This window comes from Gossypium hirsutum, chromosome A12 (assembly GCF_007990345.1).
Source record: "Gossypium hirsutum isolate 1008001.06 chromosome A12, Gossypium_hirsutum_v2.1, whole genome shotgun sequence".
In the NCBI taxonomy this organism is placed as follows: Eukaryota; Viridiplantae; Streptophyta; class Magnoliopsida; order Malvales; family Malvaceae; genus Gossypium; species Gossypium hirsutum.
The window spans coordinates 73,663,731-73,685,653 of NC_053435.1; positions in this window are offsets into that span (position 1 = coordinate 73,663,731).

A 21,923-nucleotide genomic window follows, 5' to 3' on the forward strand; every position below is an offset into this window, starting at 1 on the left:
ACATACCTTAGCCTAGCTACATGCATGGCCGAATCTCTTCACCTTTCTTCTTCTTTCCTCCTTAAAATTTTTGGCCAAGGATGAACCAAAGGATGAGAAAATTTTTCTTTGTTTTTCTTTCTAGTTTTTGGCAAGCATGAAGATGAGAAAAGGATGAACAAAATTCCCCCCTTTCTCTTCTTTAGCTCACGGCAATGGGGGGACAAACACTACACACACATTTTTTTTTCTTTTGTTTTCCATTTCTTTATTACCCATACTCCTTATTTTATTCTTCCACTAACAAAACATGTTTCATGACATGTTTTACCCATCCTTCCTTGTCATGGCCGGCCACTACTCTTTAGGGGGGGAAATTTGACATGCAAGTCCCCCCTTTGTCCACATGCACTAATAGGTCCTCACACATTGACCTATCACATTTTAGAATTTTCTCACATAAGTCCTATTGACTAAATTCACATGAAATCAACCAAATTGAAGCTTGAAATTTTCACACATTCATAATTACATATTCTACACAATAAGTATCACATTCAAACATTTCGGTGACTCGGTTTAGCGGTCCCGAAACCACTTCCCGACTAGGGTCAACTTTGGGCTGTCACAATACTAGTGACATGTCATTAGATGATACATTGAGTTGGCTTCGGGCTATGATATTAGCACTTCAGGTACGAGTTATACTGATTTGGGTTCGGGATCGGCTGATTTGGCTTCAGGCCATGATATCAGTACTTCAGATGTAAGTTACCTTGAGATGGCTTCGGGCCATGCTATAGGTACTTATTGTACGAAACTCTTGAGTATCTGACTTCTATTCTAAATGGTTCAACAGGAAAATGAAAGATGTGATTGAGTATAAGAATGATATGAAATGGTACAGGTACGTTGATATATATAAACTTTGGTTCGAAGAAACTTATGAAGAATGTGATAAAATTTATAATAGTGTATATGAAAAGTTTGTTAGCTAATATATTCCAAATGTTAATATTTATTCAAATTGTTGAATAATAATCTTGAGATTGAATTGAGTTTATTTTATACAAGCTTACTAAGCTTTATAGCTTATTTTGTTTATTTTTCCCGTGTTTTATAGTGTTATCAAGCTAGCTCAGATTTGGGGATTGTCGAAGATCAATTCACACTATCCACCTATCACTTGGTACCTATGAACTTTGAAATTTTAAGTATATGCATGTATAGGGATTTGGTCTTTTTGGTATAAGTATTTTAGCTATATATGTGTTGGCTTGTGAATGTGGTTTGGTTGTTATGTAACATCCCGAATTAAGGTTTAGTCAAAATAGTGGTTTTGAGACCACAAACCTAGAATAGAAATGATTATTTTATGATTATTTGATGGTCCATGATATGATTGCATGCTTGTGTAAAATTTTCATGAATGAATTCTATGCCTAAGATGTCCAACTTGACTTTAAGGACTAAATTGAATAAGTTGCAAAACTTGTGTTCTAGAAGCTTTAGGCATGAAATTGCATTGGGTTATTAATTAGAGGTCCTTAGATAGCAATTAGATCAAGTTCTAAAAATTTGGACAAAAATGGGCATGAATAGGAAAAAATTGGAAGAAAGGCCTTAAGGGCATTTTTGTCATTTGGAAAATAAAAGAATAAAAAAGGAAAATGAAGTGAAAATCTTGCCCATCTTTTTCAAGCCATAGCTGAATTTTACAAGGGTTCCATAGCAACGATTTTCAACTTTTCAAGCTTGATTTAAGTGCTCCCTAGCCCCGTTTTTGATGTTCTTTACATTTTTAAAGTCCTTAAAGCATGATCTATCCATTTCTACCATTATTTTGAGCTAGGGTTCATGCATGAAATTTGACCCATGTGTAACATCATTGTATTTTGATGTTTAATGGATGAATATGAATGTTTGATGTGTGATAAACATCTTTTGCTAAGTGATTTTTAGTGAAAACACCTAAAAAGGACTTCTTTGTAAAAGGTGTAAAAATGAGTAGAGGAAATGTGAAATAAAGGAAAATATGGGCTGATATGAGGTAGGATATGGATTGGCTAGGCTTGGATAACCAAGAAATTGCATGCATTTCATTTTACGAGCCTAGGGACTAAAGTGTAAATAAGTGAAAAGTTAAGAGTAAAAGGGTAATTTTACCAAAGTATATGTTATGAGTCGATAGGAGTAATGTGTGTACTGAGAAATTTAATTTTGGCATTAAAGATTAAGAAAAACGTGATTCGCATCTTGATCGAGGGAAGAACAAGGTTTGTGAGGATTAGGTTCGTTTCTATCATTTTGTATCGAGGTAAGTTCACTTGCAAATAATGCAACATATACCATGCTTTAAATGCTTTAATATTGCATGTATGATAAGTACATACATACTTAATGTGATGTTGTATCATGTGATTATTGACTAAATTTTATCATGAATTATGCTTTGACTTCTCCATGAATATGTGATTTGGTGCTATGAGCATTGAAATCGATGTTACGAGCAAGTTTGATTGAAATGTGGTATCGAAGAATCCTATTTGAACCTTAGGAATAGTTTAGGATAGAAGTGACATGTCACTAGGAATTATGTAATCTGAACTCATTGAGTTGTGTTTGAGTTCATGATATATGTGACATCCGAACTCATTGAGTTGGGGTCTAAGTTCGTGATATGTATGACACATGTTTTGGCGTCTGGGTACTGGTCTCGTATATGTTATTAATGGTAGGGTAGTCTGGCATGTGTTGCAGATACCTGACGGTCTATATGAGCAGTCTCATGAGTAGCTCGTAAGTGAGCAACATGTGGTCTGAGATATGGAGTAGCATTGGCTACAGATGAGGCACTTAGGTGCAAGTTTTTGATGTACCCGATAGTATTCCGAGTGTTCAACGGGTAGTTCAAGAGAAGTTCAATGAGCGATCTTAATGATTGCATCAAGACAAGAAAGTAAGTCATTATGTGCAAGTGGCACAGGTATGTACATCGAACTCATGTGAATGGCATGAAATATGATGAGCTTGAGGTAAGAACATGTATACATATATATATGAGAAATAAGTTCATAAGATTTGACAAAACGCAAGGTTATGTTTGTTACGTTAAACGCATGATTTATGTTTGTTGATGATGCATATTATTTGCTTGTGAACTTACTAAGCTTCATGCTTACCCCCTTTCTTTTCCATCTCTTATAGTTTCGCTAAGTTAGCTTAGGGATCGGAAGACGTTGGAGGCGCGATCACACTGTCAATTGAACATTTGGGGTGTAACTAGCCTTATTGTTTTGAGTATGGGATGTATAGGGACTTGGCCTTTTTGTTATGTGTCATATTGATTAGCCAAATGTGTTGGCTTATGATGGTATCATGATTATTTTGTATATGGCCATGAGAGGTGGCTCATATTGATTATTCTCGGTTGTAAACCTATTTATTGATGCATGCATGCAAATGTGTTGATGCTTTAATATGGTTATGGTTGTTTGTGGTTGATGAGTGTGATGATTGGCATGTACGTTAGAGGATTCTGATATGGTTAATAAGTATGCAATGAATATGGTAGAAATGTGTCACTTGGAGGTAAATTGGTAAAGATGATAAATAAACATGAAATTGGTATGGAATGCCAGTTGAAAGTATGATAATTTGAATGGGTGACATGTTGACCTTACTAAGTCATAGTTTAATCATGAATGTGAATGTTTGAATAATCAAATGTGCTATGTTTCATGCCATGAAGTGAATATAAATGTGTGAATGTTTAAGGGTGGCAAATGGCTTGGAAAATAGCCTACAAAATTGTCCGCACGGTTAGACACACGTGCATGTGTCTAGGCCGTCTGTGACACATGATTTGCCCTTTGGGCCTGTGATCCGATCGTGTGTCCCTGCACCCTATTTATACAAAACAAAATACCCAGTAGTAAACATATGGGCAGAGACACGGCCATGTGTCTCAGCCGTGTGAAGGACTTGACTTTAGGACATGGGCGTGTGCCCAGGTCGTGTGAAGTCTTCACTTTATTTTTGGAATTTAATTCGCCACACGGCCTAAGCACACGGGCGTGTGACTTGGCCATGTAACCTTATTTTGTTGATGACATCATAGTAAAAGAGTTACAAGGGTTGAGGACACGAGTGTTTCCCGTGCCACACGGATGTGTGTGACCACACGTCCTACCCATACGGGCGTGTGACTCTCCAAAACAAGAAAATTTTCTAAGTGTTTAATAGGTTCCGAAAGTGTTTGATTTAGTCCTGAACCGCTTCTGATAGATTTTTCGGGTCTTGTAGACCCTTACAAGGGACAATTTGCATTCGATTGAACAGTTTTAAATTGGGACGAAATTTTATGACTCGGTTTTATATGAATGTTTATGTTTAAGTCCGGTAATGCCTCAAACCCTATCCTGGTGTCAGATAGGGGTAAGAGGTGTTACATTTAGTGGTATCAGAGCTACAGTTTAGTCGGTTCTCAGACTAACGTAGCATGTGTACGAGTCTAACTATACATGCCATATATATATTATGATAGTGTTATGACTCCTGATGATTTAAAAATGTGTTTTCATATAGTAAATGGATCCCGATAGAGCAGTGGCAGATGATGTTGAAAGTAACGCACCTGCTCTCGCTGAAGGAGTAGTGCTGTCTGATAGTAGACCTACTACTGTTAGTATAAGAGAAGGAGGCAAAGAAGCCTTTCTCCACATGATGGATGCCTGGTACACGGAGTTCGTTCGAATGAACCCAAACGCTCAACCTCCTCCACCCCCTCCAAATCCCCAACTCGTGCCTCAAGGCATAGATTTTATGAGATTTCATAGAACCCCAGTAGATAGAATTTAAAAGCAAGGAGCCGAGGAATTTAGGGCCAATGCCAATGATGATCCTAAGAGAGTGGAATTTTGGCTAGAGAATTCCATTCGGGTATTTGATGAACTGTCCTGCACGCCTGATGAATGTCTGAAGTGTGCTATTTCATTGCTGAGGGATGCGGCGTACCATTGGTGGAAGACGCTGATTTTAGTGGTTTTGAGAGAAAAGGTCACATGGGAATTCTTTCAGGAAGAGTTTTGAAAGAAATACATTAGTGAGCGATTCATCAATCAAAAGCGTAAGGAGTTTCTCGATTTGAATCAAGGTCACATGTTAGTTGCTGAGTACGAAAGAGAGTTTGTCAGACTCAGAAAATATGCTCGGGAGTGTGTATCCTCTGAGACTAAAATGCGTAGAAGGTTTGAAGACGGACTTAATGAAGACATAAAAGTGTTAATAGGTATACCTGAGTTGAAGGAATTTGTTGTGCTCGTTGATTAGGCCTGTAAAGCTGAGGAGCTGACCAAGGAAAGGAGAAGAGCCGAAGTTGAGGCTAGAGATATAAAGAAGAGACCGATGAGCAAGCCACTTCCATCCCAGTCTAAGAAATCCAGAGATGTGTATTCTTGATCTCATGTGCCAGTTGGGCATTCGTACAAAAATCGTAAGAAGAAAAATTCAGGGTTTTAGATGTAACATCCCTTACCCAAGACCGTTGCCGGAGTCGAGCACGAGGAGTTACCAGACTTAGCTTACTAATTCGAGGCATAAAAATTTGCTTTTAAAATTAATTTAGTTTCATTCATTCAGTATGTTCCTGAAAAGGGTCCTCGAGACCCTAAAACATGAAATTGAAACGGTTCGAGAACAAACCAGAATCAATAAAAATTTTCCGATCACTTAAACAAATCAAAACAATTTATTTCATCTTTCATAAATAAACTATCCATATGTGTCATAGTCACTAAATAAATCATAACTCGAGTTATGAAACTCGAAATTCAAATACATGAATTTTATCTAAAACTAGACTTGTATATCTTCATACTAATTTTTTTTCAGAATTTTTGGTGTAGCCAATTAGTACAGTTTATTAGTTAAAATTTCCCCTGTTTCAGAGTTCGACTGCTCTGACCTCTGTTCACTACGAATTAATCTTCTCCCTATACAGAATTCAAATAACCATGCCGTTTATTTCTCTTAAAAGGAGACTCAATAAGGAATATATATATATATAAAGTATAACTCATAATTATTTTTGTAAAGTTTTTAGTGAATTTCTAAATTCAGAATAGGGGATTCAGAAATCACTCTGATCCTGTCTCACCAAAATTTAAATATCTCATAAATACAACTTATTTATTTACTTTGTTTCTTTCATATGAAAATAGTCTCAATAATATTTAATTATATATCTCATTCACTGTCTAAATCCATTTCTACTATTTTTAGTGAGTTTTTAGATTCACGTCATTACTGCTGTTCGATACCGTTTTAAAGCTAATTTCACCTTTTTCATGATTTCCATGGAATAACTAGCATTTAGGCATACATAACACCAAACATGTCCTTGATTATCCATTCCAATAGCTAATCATTATCAAGCATTTACATACCATTCATTAGCCATATCATAAGATCATACACACAAAATAGCTACGATGTTATACATGTCATACTCAAAATGAAACATCTACCTATACCAAAATAATCCTTATGATAGTGTGCCCGGACCTCCGACGTACTTTACGATCCCCGAGTTAGCTTGACAAAACTATAAAAAGAAGGAAAATAAAGGGGGTAAGCATTAACTTAGTAAGTTTGCATGAAAATAAATAACAACATTCATAAGAATTATCTTACTACTTGGCATGATACTACTTAATGCAACTTCATTAATTGTCATAGACATATTTTAAACTTATTCACTTACTCACTTACTTAAATACTTACTTACTTAATCAAATTTATTAATAAATTTTAGTTACCTTTTTCTTTATCAAGCATACATGAACATTATATACTTACCTTTGCTCTTCTAGCATGAACTTGTCTTACCCTTTTTAGTATAACTCGTCTTACCTTACCTTACCTTGATATTCTCTTGAAATTTTCCTGTTGAACCACTTGGAATACTAAGGATACACGGATACCTTACCATTGCCATGACTTGTCATGTTCTTACGTGGTATCCTTTTGAAACTTACCATTGCCATGTCTCGACATGGTCTTACATGGTATCCTTGCCTTATGAACTCACCAATGCCATGCCTTAGCATGGTCTTACATGTGACCTTTGCGTTATAGTAACTTATCAATGCCATGTCTTGACATGGCCTTACATGATATCTTTGCCTTAGAAACCTTACCAATTGCCATGCCTTGGCATGGTCTTACATGGTATCCTTAAACCCTAATGTCATGACATTTGTATCCTACATATTCCTAAGGTTCAACCGGGACTTTCTGAAATTACTTCTCCATCAATTCATGCTTGAGTCTAATTTGAATAATTTCAAAAAATAAATTTACACATGCTGGAAATTAACAACATTAACATAAAATAATAGAATATTTGCATTTATTTACCACAAACTTACCTCGAAACAAAATACGATCAACTATATTGATTTAGTCCACTATCTTTTTCTTTCCCCAGTCTAACTCTGAATTTCATTCTTCTTGATCTATAATAACAAATTTAGCTTATTTAATACTCACATTTATTAAAACAGTCCTTGACTCAAACTTTGGAAAAATTACATTTTTACCCCTAAGCTTTTACATATTTACACTTTTGCCCCAAGGCTCGAAAATTAAACTTCATCCTATTTTCTTATTTTTTATGACATGTTGATCATTTTTCCCTTCTATGGAAACATCAAATTCTCACTCTAACATGTACTTATGAACATTACGTATTTTTACCGATTATGTCGTTTTACTCATTTTCACGTAAAATCGCTTAGAAAAAGTTGTTTAACACAATTTCAAGCTTCATATTCTACCATAAAACATCAAAATAAACACATTTCTCCTATGGGTATTTTTCCAAATATAAACCCTAGGTTAAATTATTGCTAGAACAAGCTTAATCAAGTTACCGGGACTCCAAAAACGTAAAGAACATTAAAAACGGGGCTAAAACGGACTTACAATCAAGCTTGGAAGCTCGAAAAACCTATCTATGTCTTCCTCATGTGAAATTGATTGACAAGGGTTTTGTGAAACCGAGCTTTTCACCGTGGGATGCCCCGGTGTTATTCGTGAAGAATAAAGACGGATCCATGAAGTTATGTATAGATTCAATAACGTAACAATTAAGAATAAGTATCCCTTGCCAAGGATTGATGACTTGTTTGACCAATTGAAAGGAGCGACATGGTTTTCTAAAATAGACTTGAGGTCCTGTTATTACCAGCTGACGGTGAAAGACTTGGATGTGATAAAAACTACTTTTCGAATGAGGTATGGTCAGTATGAATTTCTTGTCATCCCTTTTGGTTTAACAAATGCTCTTGCCGCGTTTATGGACTTGATGAATCGTATTTTTCGACCATATTTGGATAAATTTGTGGTTGTTTTTATTGATGACATACTGATATATTCTCGTGATGAATCCGAGCATGCTGAACACTTGAGAACTATTTTGCAAACTTTGAGAAACAAGTAGTTGTATGCTAAGTTTAGTAAAAGCGATTTTTGGCTTCAAGAAGTTGGATTCTTGGGCCATATTGTTTCAGGTGATGGTATTAGAGTAGGCCCGAGTAAGATCTCGGCTATTGTTGAATGGAAACCGCCGATGAATGTAACTGAGGTTAGAAGCTTTCTAGGCTTGGCCAATTATTACAAACGATTTGTTAAAGGATTCTCCATGATTTCTACTCTGATGACGAGGTTGTTACAAAAAGATACAAGTTCAAATGGACAGAAAAGTGCCAATAGAGTTTTTTGAAATTAAAGGCATTGTTGACTGAGGCTCCAGTTTTGGTACAACCCAAGTCAAGAAAAGAATTTTTGATTTATAGTGATGCTTCCTTGAATGGTTTGGGATGTGTACTTATGCAAGAAGGTAAAATAGTAGCTTACGCTTCGAGAAAGCTGAAGCCTCACGAGAAGAACTATCCGACACACGACTTAAAGTTGGCCGCCATAGTGTTTGCTTTGAAGATTTGGTGACATTATTTATTTGGTGAGAAATGCCATGTATATACTAATCACAAAAGTCTTAAGTACTTGATGACTCAAAAGGATTTAAACTTGCAACAACGAAGATGTTTGGAACTGTTAAAAGATTATGAGCTTGTGATTGATTACCATCCGGGAAAGGCGAATGTAGTCACCAATGCTTTGAGTAAGAAGTCATTGTTTGCCTTGAGGACTATGAATACACGGCTGACTTGGTCTAATGATGGTCTGATTCTAGCCGAGTTGAGAGCTAGACCAACTTTTCTTTGATAGATTTGTGATGCTCAGAGAGTTGATAAAGAGTTCCAAGCTAAGAGAATTAAATGTGAGTCAAGTAGTGAATTGAATTTTTTGAGTGACTCCGATGGTTTTTTGAGGTTTCGTGGTAGGATTTATGTTCTGAAAGACACTAAGTTGATTCAAAATATTTTGCATGAGGCACACAATGGTTGTTTGTTAGTTCACCCGGGTAGCACAAAGATGTATTGTAATATCCCGAATTAGGGCCTAATCGGAATAGTGGTTTCGTGACCATAAATCCGAGATAGAAATAATTATTTTATAATTATTTTGAGGTTTATGATATGATTGCATGATTGTGTGAAAATTTCGTGATGAAATTCTATGCCTAAAGTGCTTAAATTGAAAGTAGGGACTAAATCGAATAAGTTGCAAAACTTGCATTCTAGAAGTTTTTAGTATGAAATTGTTTTGGAATATTAATGAGGAGGTCTTAAATAGCAATTTGACCAATTTTAAGTTCATGGACAAAATTAGGACATGGAAGGAATTTTTAGAAAGTTTAGTAGTAAGGGTATTTTGGTCATTTAGTTATTAAAATGAATTAAAAACAAAATTAAAAGCCAATTTTTGTCCATCTTCTTCATTAGACCGAAATTTCAAGGGTTCTCCATAGCTAGGGTTTGTTTCAAGCTTCCAAGCTCCATAGTAAGTGATTCCAAGCCCCATTTTTAATGATTTTTACGTTTTTGAGATCCCGGTAACTCGATAAAGCTTATGTTAGCAATAATTTAACCTAGGGTTTATATTTGGAAAAATACCCATAGGTGAAATTTGTGTATTTTGATGTTTTATGATAGAATATGAAGTTTTAAATTATGTTAGACAACTTGTACTACTCGATTTTAAGCAAAAACGAGTAAAAGGGCTTAATCGGTAAAAATACCTAATAGTCACAAGTACATGTTAGAGTGAGAATTTGATGTTGCCATAGAAGAGAAAAGTGATCAGCATGTTGTAAAGCATAAGAATAAGGAATAAAGTTTAATCCCGAGCCTAGGGGTAAAAATGTAAATATGCAAAAGTTTAGGGGTAAAATTGTAATTTTGCCAAAATTTGAGTTAAGGATTAATTTGATAATGTGAGTATTAAATAAGCTAAATGTGTTATTTTAGATCAAGAAAGACGTGGAATCGACCTCAATCGAGGAAAAGAAAAGATTGTGGACTAAATTGCAAAATCTTTGTATTTTCGTACCAAGGTAAGTTCATGTGTAAATAATGTATCATAATGGTTATTTTTAAGTTATTGATGTTAATTATATGTTATGCTAAATTTTATTATGAAATGTATGCTTTGTGGTTAATTTCAAATAATATGTAAATTATGTGAACTACTTGTTAAATATAATTGTTACCGAGTATTGATTTCGGCATTCTACGGAAGACGGCAAGGATAAGTGTTCGAGGAAAAAGCCCGTTTGAACCTTAGGAATAAATTAGGATACAAGTGACATGTCACTAGGATGGTTGAGCATCCGAACTCGTTGAGTTGAGTCCGAGTTCACTTATTGATGTGAATGTCCGAACTCGTTGAGTTGAGTCCGAGTTCGTGAGATGTAACTAGGCATCCGAACTCGTTGAGTTGAGTCCGAGTTCACTTATGGATGTGAACGCCCGAGCTCATTGAGTTGAGTCCGAGTTCGCTTATGGGCGAGTTACATGATTGCTTGATTGCATATATGGCACTTATGTGCAAGTTATCCATGTATCCGAATTATATTCTGATGTGTTCAACGGGTAAAGTTCTACTCGAATGGAGGAATATTCGAGATGTAAAGAGACGTATTGGTAAGTGATGTGAAATGGATATTTTGGACAGGTATGTATTTAACCCTCGGGTTGAGTATTGATACAACTACGATAAGGTAATAAGATGATGAAAAATGATTAAAAATGTGATATGTGTTTTAGTGATACATGCTAATGTTGATTGGTATGACTGTTTGTTATGTTACTTATTATTTGCATATGAACTTACTAAGCATTTATGCTTACTCCCTCCTTCTTACTCATTGTAGTTTTGGACAAGCCAGCTCAGGAGTCGGGATAGGTCGAAGGCTCAGTCACACTATCCGGAAGACTTTTGGTAATGGCTTGTAAATTTAAGTATGGCATGTATAGCAATATACCTTTTTTGTGTAAATGATCTTATGGTATGGTGATGGAATGGTTGAGGAAATGCTTGATAATGATAAATTATGAAAATAGTTAGTTTAGATTATATTTGATGTTAAGGAAAATTATTAAGATACTTAGTGCATAAAAACTCATAAAAGGGATGAAATTTGCCATAAATAGAATACTGCAGTAACACTGACGCGATTTTAAAAATTTACTAAAAATCATAGAAATTGAACTTGGTGATGGACTACATATCAAATTGAAGCTTATTATGTCTAGTTTCACATGAAACAAATGAAACAGGTAAAGGAATTATATGTTACAAGATATTTGAATTTTAGTGAAACAGGGTCATAGCAGTTTCTGAATCCCTTGTTCCAACTTTAGAAATTCACCATAAATTGTAAAGATATAATTAGGTAGTGTATTTTATATTCTCAAAATCCTTATTGAGTCTAGTTTCAGGAGAAATAAACCTCATAGTCATATGGATTTTTTACAGAGAGAAATGTGGTTCGTAGTAAACAGAGGTCAGACCAGTCAAGTCCTGAAACAGGGGTAACTTTAACTAATAAACTGTACTAATTGGCCCAACCAAAAATTCTAGAAAAAAATTAGTAGATAGGTATATGAGTCTAGATTTAGGGAAAATTTACGGATTTTGTTATACATGCCATATGTATGAATTGTGATAGTGTGACGACTTCTGACCTTTTTAAATGAATTTTTTTATATAGTAAATGGATCCCGATCCAGCTGTGGCAGATGAAGTAGAGAGTAATGCGCCAGCTCCGGCTGAAGGAGCAGTGCCGACTGAAAACTCACCCCCTACTGTTGGTCAGGGAGGAGGAGAAAGGGATCGGGAAGCCTTTCTCCAAATGATGAGTGCATGGTACACTGAGTTCGTTCGTACGAACCCAAATGTACGACCTCCCCCACCTCCCCCAATTCCTCAACCTGTACCCCCGATGCCTCAAGGTATGGATATGATAAAATTTCACAGAACCCCCGTTGACAGAATTCGTAAACAAGGGGCTGAAGAATTTAGAGCAAATATTGATGATGATGCAGAGAAAGCAGAGTTCTGGCTTGAAAATTCTATCCGGGTATTTGATGAATTATCTTGTACACCTGAAGAATGTTTGAAATGTGATACATCTTTGTTGAGAGATTCAGCCTATAATTGGTGGAAGACTTTGATTTCGGTGGTACCGAAAGAGAGGGTAACCTGGGAATTCTTTCAAGAAGAGTTTCGGAAGAAATATATTAGTGAAAGGTTTATTGATCAGAAATGTAAAGAGCTTCTTGAGCTGAAGCAAGGTAATATGATAGTCTCAGAATATGAAAGAGAGTTTGTTCGATTGAGTAAGTATGCCAGAGAATATGTTCCTATAGAAGCCAAGATGTGCCGACGATTTGAAGACGGGCTCAACGAAGACATTAAAGTATTTGTGGGATCCTTGAACTAAAAGAAATGTTAGTACTGGTTGATCGAGCTTGCAAGGCTGAAGAACTACTTAAAGAAAAGAAAAAGGTAGAGGCTGAGACTAGAAATTGGAAGAAAAGACCGATGAGTAGTTCATTTTCACAGCAACCTAGAAAGTCAAGGAATATGAATCCTCGTTCCCAAGCTTCAGCTGGACAATCATATGGGAATTATAAGAAGCAAAATGTGGGTCCTAAATCTCAGAATACTTCTGCAGCCAGTGTAGGGAACTCGAGATTTGTTAAACCCAAGTGCCAGCGATGTGGTAGAAATCATTTTGGTCCGTGCAGAGCAAATGAATGTTTTCGATGTGGTTCTCCGGATCATTTTATTAGAGACTGCCCAGAGAGAGCTGAGAAAGAAAAATTTCAGAATGTAAAAGCTAGTGGTGCAGACTCGAGGGGAAGGTATCCGAGAAAAGCTGGAAGTGAAACAAGCAGTAAGAATGTAGCCAGGGATGCACCGGTTAGACCTGAACGAAGGGCTCCGGCTAGAACTTATACTATTAAAGCGCGTGAAGATGCTTCCTCACCTGATGTGATTACCGGTACATTTTCTCTCTATAATGTTAATGTTATTGCTTTGATTGATCCCGGTTCTACTCATTCATATGTGTGCATGAAATTGGTGTCTAGTATGAATATACTTGTTGAGAACACAGAATTTATGATTAGAGTGTCGAATCCGTTAGGCAAATGTGTGACTGTTGATAAAGTATGTAAGAAATGTCCTTTAATGATTCGGGATCATTACTTTTCCGACCGACTTGATGTTGTTGCCGTTTGATGAGTTTGATGTTATTTTGGGTATGGATTGGTTGACATTGCATGATGCTAAAATAAATTGCAAAGAAAAGGTTATAGAATTAAAGTGTGAAAATGGTGAAACTCTATGGGTTGAATCAGATAAATCAGAGGCATTGCCTAGTGTGATTTCTTCAATGTCGGCTCAAAGATATATGAGAAAGGGTTATGAAGCTTATTTGGCGTATGTAATTAATACAAAAGAATTTGAAAAGAAAGTTGAATCAGTGCCGGTTGTGTGTGAATTTGCGGACGTATTTCCAGAAGAATTGCCGGGTTTGCCTCTAGTCAGGGAAGTAGAATTTGGTATTGATTTGATACAAGGAACAGCTCCGATTTCGATTGCTCTGTATAGAATGGCACCAGCAGAGTTGAAGGAATTAAAGTCGCAGTTGCAAGAGTTGACTGATAAAGGTTTTGTGAGACCGAGTTTTTCACCTTGGGGTGCTCCCGTGTTATTTGTGAAAAAGAAGGATGGTTCTATGAGGTTGTGTGTTGATTATCGGCAGTTAAACAAGGTGACAATCAAAAACAAGTACCCGTTGCCAATAATTGATGATTTGTTTGATCAGCTAAAAGGAGCGACATGGTTTTCAAAGATTGACTTGAGATCTGGGTATTACCAACTGCGGGTAAAGGAGTCGAATGTGCCTAAAACTACTTTTAGAACAAGGTACAGTCATTATGAATTTTTAGTTATGCCATTCGGGTTGACAAATGCTCCTGCTGTGTTTATGGATTTAATGAATCGCATATTTCGGCCATACTTGGACAGATTTGTTGTGGTGTTCATAGATGATATTTTAATTTATTCAAAAGATGAGACAGAGCATGCTAAGCATTTTAGGATAGTTTTGAAAACTTTGAGAGATAAGCAGCTGTATGCTAAGTTTAGTAAAAGTGAATTTTGGCTCCGGGAAGTTGGATTTTTAGGTCATATTGTTTCAGGTGATGGTATACGGGTTGATCCTAGTAAAATTTCAGTCATTGTTGATTGGAAAGCACCGAAAAACGTAACTGAAGTTAGAAGTTTCTTGGGGCTAGCTGGGTATTATCGGCGGTTTGTAAATGGATTTTCTATAATTGCTGCTCCTATGACTAGACTACTTCGAAAGGATGTTAAATTTGAATGGACGGAAGAATGTCAACAAAGTTTTGAAGAATTGAAAAAGTTATTAACTGAAGCACCAGTGTTGGTACAACCCGAATTAGGTAAAGAATTTATGGTGTATAGTGATGCTTCTCTAAATGGTTTGGGGTGTGTACTCATGCAAGAAGAAAAAGTGGTGGCTTATGCTTCGAGGCAGTTAAAACCTCATGAGAGGAATTATCCTACTCACGATTTGGAATTGGCTGTAGTGGTGTTTGCTTTGAAGATTTGGCGACATTATTTGTATGGTGAAAAGTGCCGAGTATATACCGATCACAAAAGTCTTAAATACTTGATGTCACAAAAAGACTTGAATTTGAGACAGCGAAGATGGTTGGAGTTATTGAAAGATTATGAGCTTGTTATTGATTATCATCCGGGAAAAGCGAATGTGGTTGCCGATGCTTTAAGTAGAAAGTTGTTGTTTGCTTTGAGAGTTATGAACACTCAGTTGAAAATGTCAGATGACGGTTCGATTCTAGCAGAGTTAAGAGCTAGACCGATGTTTTTACAAGAGATTTCTGAAACTCAGAAAAATGATCAAGATTTGCTAGCCAAAAGAAAACAGTGTGAAGCTGATACGGGATCAGATTTCAGGATTGGTTCTGATGGGTGCTTAATGTTTAAAGATCGGATTTGTGTACCGAAGAATGAGGAATTGATTCAAAAGATCCTATAGGAAGCACATAATGGTTATTTCTCGATTCATCCGGGTAGTACGAAAATGTATAATGACTTGAAGAAAATGCATTGGTGGAATGGAATGAAAAGAGATATATCAGAGTTTGTGTCCAAATGCTTAATTTGTCAACAGGTGAAAGCTGAACACCAAGTACCTTCAGGATTACTCCAGCCTATTATGGTTCCTGAATGGAAATGGGATCGGATTACTATGGATTTTGTTTCAGGATTGCCATTGACTCCGGGAAAGAAAGATGCCATCTGGGTAATAGTTGACAGATTAACTAAGTCGGCTCATTTTATCCCGGTACGTACGGATTATTCTCTTAACAAGTTGGCTGAACTGTATATTAGAGAAATTGTTAGATTACACGGAATACCATTATCGATTATTTCAGATAGAGATCCAAGGTTTACCTCGCAGTTTTGGCAAAAGTTCCAAGACGCGTTAGGTACGAAGTTAAATTTCAGTACTACTTTTCATCCACAAACTGATGGACAATTAGAAAGAATAATTCAGATTCTTGAAGATATGCATGTTGTGTATTGGAATTTCAAGGAAGTTCGGAAAGATACTTACCGTTGATGGAATTTGCTTACAATAATAGTTATCAAACGAGCTTGAAAATAGCACCTTATGAAGCATTATATGGTCGTAAGTGTCGAACGCCATTGTACTGGACTGAACTCAAGGAAAATCAGATTTATGGAGTTGATCTAATAAAAGAAACTGAAGAAAAAGTGAAGATAATTCGAGATTGTTTGAAAGCTGATTCAGATAGACAGAAATCTTATGCAGACCTAAAGCGAAAGGACACTGAATTTCAAGTTGGTGATAAAGTATTTTTAAAGCTGACTCCGTGGAAGAAAGTCCTTAGATTTGGACGGAAGGGCAAATTAAGTCCGCGTTTTGTTGGGCCATATGAAGTAATTGAAAAAGTTGGACCGGTAGCATATTGGCTAGCATTACCACCTGAATTAGAGAAGATTCATGATGTGTTCCACGTATCTATGTTACGTCGATATCGTTCGGATCCTTCACATGTAGTTTCACCGACAGAAATTGAACTACAACCAGATATGACCTACGAAGAAGAACCGATTAAGATTTTAGCTCGAGAGGTCAAACAACTAAGGAATAAAAATGTTGCACTTGTGAAGGTGTTGTGGCAAAGGCATGGAGTAGAAGAAGCTACATGTGGAGGTCTTAAATAGAAATTCGACCAATTTTAAGTTCATGGACAAAATTAGGACATGGAAGGAATTTTTGGAAAGTTTAGTAGTAAGGGTATTTTGGTCATTTAGTTATTAAAATGAATTAAAAACAAAATTAAAAGCCAATTTTTGTCCATCTTCTTCATTAGGCCAAAATTTCAAGGGTTCTCCATAGCTAGGGTTTGTTTCAAGCTTCCAAGCTCCATAGTAAGTGATTCCAAGCCCCGTTGTTAATGATTTTTACGTTTTTGAGATCCCGGTAACTCGATAAAGCTTATGTTAGCAATAATTTAACCTAGGGTTTATATTTGGAAAAATACCCATAGGTGAAATTTGTGTATTTTGATGTTTTATGATAGAATATGAAGTTTTAAATTATGTTAGACAACTTGCACTACTCGATTTTAAGCAAAAACGAGTAAAAGGGCTTAATCGGTAAAAATACCTAATAGTCACAAGTACATGTTAGAGTGAGAATTTGATGTTGCCATAGAAGAGAAAAGTGATCAGCATGTTGTAAAGCATAAGAATAAGGAATAAAGTTTAATCCCGAGCCTAGGGGCAAAAATGTAAATTTGCAAAAGTTTAGGGGTAAAATTGTAATTTTTCCAAAATTTGAGTTAAGGATTAATTTGATAATGTGAGTATTAAATAAGCTAAATGTGTTATTTTAGATCAAGAAAGACGTGGAATCGACCTCAATCGAGGAAAAGAAAAGATTGTGGACTAAATTGCAAAATCTTTGTATTTTCGTACCAAGGTAAGTTCATGTGTAAATAATGTATCATAATGGTTATTTTTAAGTTATTGATGTTAATTATATGTTATGCTAAATTTTATTATGAAATGTATGCTTTGTGGTTAATTTCAAATAATATGTAAATTATGTGAACTACTTGTTAAATATAATTGTTACCGAGTATTGATTTCGGCATTCTACGGAAAACGGCAAGGATAAGTGTTCGAGGAAAAAGCCCGTTTGAACCTTAGGAATAAATTAGGATACAAGTGACATGTCACTAGGATGGTTGAGCATCCAAACTCGTTGAGTTGAGTCCGAGTTCACTTATGGATGCGAATGTCTGAACTCGTTGAGTTGAGTCCGAGTTCGTGAGATGTAACTAGGCATCCGAACTCGTTGAGTTGAGTCCGAGTTCACTTATGGATGTGAACGCCCGAGCTCGTTGAGTTGAGTCCGAGTTCGCTTATGGGCGGGTTACATGATTGCTTGATTGCATATATGGCACTTATGTGCAAGTTATCCATGTATCTGAATTATATTCCGATATGTTCAACGGGTAAAGTTCTACTCAAATGGAGGAATATTCGAGATGTAAAGAGACGTATTGGTAAGTGATGTGAAATGGATATTTTGGACAGGTATGTATTTAACCCTCGGGTTGAGTATTGATACAACTACGATAAGGTAATAAGATGATGAAAAATGATTAAAAATGTGATATGTGTTTTAGTGATACATGCTAATGTTGATTGGTATGACTGTTTGTTATGTTACTTATTATTTGCATATGAACTTACTAAGCATTTATGCTTACTCCCTCCTTCTTACTCATTGTAGTTTTGGACAAGCCAGCTCAGGAGTCGGGATAGGTCGAAGGCTCAGTCACACTATCCGGAAGACTTTTGGTAATGGCTTGTAAATTTAAGTATGGCATGTATAGCAATATACCTTTTTTGTGTAAATGATCTTATGGTATGGTGATGGAATGGTTGAGGAAATGCTTGATAATGATAAATTATGAAAATAGTTAGTTTAGATTATATTTGATGTTAAGGAAAATTATTAAGATACTTAGTGCATAAAAACTCATAAAAGGGATGAAATTTGCCATAAACAGAATACTGCAGCAACACTGATGCGATTTTAAAAATTTACTAAAAATCATAGAAATTTAACTTGGTGATGGACTACATATCAAATTGAATCTTATTATGTATAGTTTCACATGAAACAAATGAAACAGGTAAAGGAATTATATGTTACAAGATATTTCAATTTTAGTGAAACAGGGTCATAGCAGTTTCTGAATCCCCTGTTCCAACTTTAGAAATTCACCATAAATTGTAAAGATATAATTAGGTAGTTTATTTTATATTCTCAGAATCCTTATTGAGTCTAGTTTCAGGAAAAATAAACCTCATAGTCATATGGAGTGTTTACAGTGAGAAATATTGTTCGTAGTAAACAGAGGTTAGACCAGTCAAGTCCTGAAACAGGGGTAACTTTAACTAATAAACTGTGCTAATTGGCCCAACCAAAAATTCTAGAAAAAAATTAGTATATAGGTATATGAGTCTAGATTTAGAGAAAATTTACAGATCTTGATTTCGAGTTTCGTAACTCGAGATATGATTTTTCTTGTGACTGTAATGCAAGTAGCTTAAAAGCTGTGAATGTAGAAATAAATAATCCAAAGTTCTAAATATGTTAAATTAAGCTTAGTAACACCTCATACTCGACTCCGGCGACGGTCTCGGGTGTGGGGGTGTTACATGTATAATAACTTGAAGAAAATGTATTGCTAGAATGGTATGAAAATGGATATCTCAGTGTTTGTATCGAAATGCTTAGTTTGTCAGCAAGTAAAGGCTGAACACCAAGTACCTTCTGGTTTACTTCATCCCATCATGGTTCTCGAGCAGAAATGGGACTTGATTACTATGGATTTTGTAATAAGGTTTCTTTTAACTCCTAGAAAGAAAGACTCCATATGGGTTATTGTCGATAGACTAACTAAATTGACGCATTTTATTCTAGTGCGTACCGATTTCTCACTTGATAAGTTAGCAGAATTGTACATTGGTGAAATTGTTAGACTCCATGGAATACCTATATCGATTATTGAGATACGAGGTTCACTTCACGATTTTGGGAAAAGTTACAATAAGCTTTGGGTATAAAGCTAAATTTTAGCACTACCTTTCATCCACAGGCTGATGGTCTGCCTGAACGAGTAATTTAGGTCTTGGAAGACATGCTTCGATGCTGTGTATTAGAATTCCAAGGTAGTTGGGAAAAGTATTTACCGTTGGTGGATTTTCCCTACAACAACGGTTATCAGTCGAGTTTGAAAATGGCGCCTTATGAGGCATTGTACGGACGTAAGTTTTGAACACTTCTATATTGGACCGAGCTGAAAGAAAGTCAGATTCACGGAGTTGATCTAGTCAAAGAAACCGAAGAGAAAGTGAAGGTGATTTGTGATTGTTTGAAAGCCACTTCGGATAGACAAAAATCCTATGTGGATCTGAAATGGAAAGAAATTGAGTACCAAGTTGGTGATAAGGTATTTTTCAAAGTGTCACCATGGAAAAAGATTTTGAGATTTGGCAAAAAAGGCAAGTTGAGTCCTCGTTTTATAGGATCGTATGAGATCACCGAGAGAATAGGGCCAATTGCCTATCGGTTGGCCTTACCATCAGGGTTGGAAAAGATTCATGATGTGTTCCATGCGTCTATGTTGTGCCGATACCGATCTGATCCTTCGCACGTGATTTCACCGGAAGATGTCGAGATTCAACTGGATATGACTTATGGTGAGGAACTGGTTAAGATTTTGGCTCGAGAGGTCAAACAATTGAGAATAAAAAACATTGCCTTGGTGGAAGTACTATGGCAAAGACATGGGGTTGAAGAGGCTACATGGGAGCCCGAGGAGGCCATGAGGAAGCAATACCCAAACCTTTTTATCTGTAAGAATTTCAGGGACGAAAATCCTTAAAGAGGGGAGAGTTGTAACATCCTGAATTAGGGTCTAGTCAGAACAGTGGTTTTGAGACCACAAACTCAGAGTAGAAATGATTATTTTATGATTATTTGATGGTCCATGATATGATTGCATGCTTGTGTAAAATTTTCATGAATAAATTCTATGCCTAAGATGTCTAATTTGACTTTAGAGACTAAATTGAATAAGTTGCAAAACTTGTATTCTAGAAGCTTTAGGCATGAAATTGCATTGGGTTATTAATTAGAGGTCCTCAAATAGAAATTAGACCAAGTTCTAAAAATTTGGACAAAAATGGGCATGAATGGGAAAAATTTGGAAGAAAGGCCTTAAGGGCATTTTTGTCATTTGGTAAATAAAAGAATAAAAAGGGAAAATGAAGTGAAAATCTTGTCCATCTTTTTCAATCCATAACCAAATTTTATAAGGGTTCCATAGCTAGGGTTTTCAACTTTACAACCTTGATTGTAAATGCTCCCTAGCCCCATTTTTTATGTTCATTGCATTTTTGAAGTCCTTGAAGCATGATTTATCCATTTCTACCATTGTTTTGAGCTAGGGTTCATGAATGGAATTTGACCCATGTGTAACATCATTTTATTTTGATGTTTAATGGAGGAATATGAATGTATGATGTGTGATAAACATCTTTTGCTAAGTGATTTTTAGTGAAAACACCTAAAAAGGACTTGTTTGTAAAAGGTGTAAAAATGAGTAGTAGAAATGTGTAAATAAGTGAAAAGTTACGGGTAAAAAAAATAATTTTACCAAAGTATATGTTATGAGTCGATACGAGTAATGTGTGTATTAAGAAAGTTAAATTTGGAATTATAGATTAAGAAAAATGTGATTTGGGTCTTGATCGGCGGAAGAATAAGGTTTAAGATGATTAGGCTCATTTCTATCATGTTGTACAGAGGTAAGTTCACTTGTAAATAATGCAACATATACCATGCTTTAAATACTTTAATATTGCATGTATGGTAAATACATACATATTTAATGTGATGTTGTATCATGTGTTTATTGCCTAAATTGTATCATGAATTATGTTTTGACTTCTCCATGAATATGTGATTTGATGATATGAGCATTGAAATTGATGTTACGAGCAAGTTTGACCAAAATGTGCTATCGAAGAATCTCATTTGAACCTTAGGAATAGTTAAGATACAAGTGGCATGTCACTAGGAATTATGTAATCTGAACTCATCATGTTGTGTCTAAGTCCATGATATATGTGACATCCGAACTCATTGAGTTGGGGTCTAAGTTCGTGATATGTATGACACATGTTTTGGCATCCGGGTACTGATATCGTATATGTTATTAATGGCGGGGTAGTTTGGCATGTGTTGCAAATACCTGACAGCCTGTATGAGCAGTCCCATGAGTAGCTTGTAAGTGAGAAACATGTGG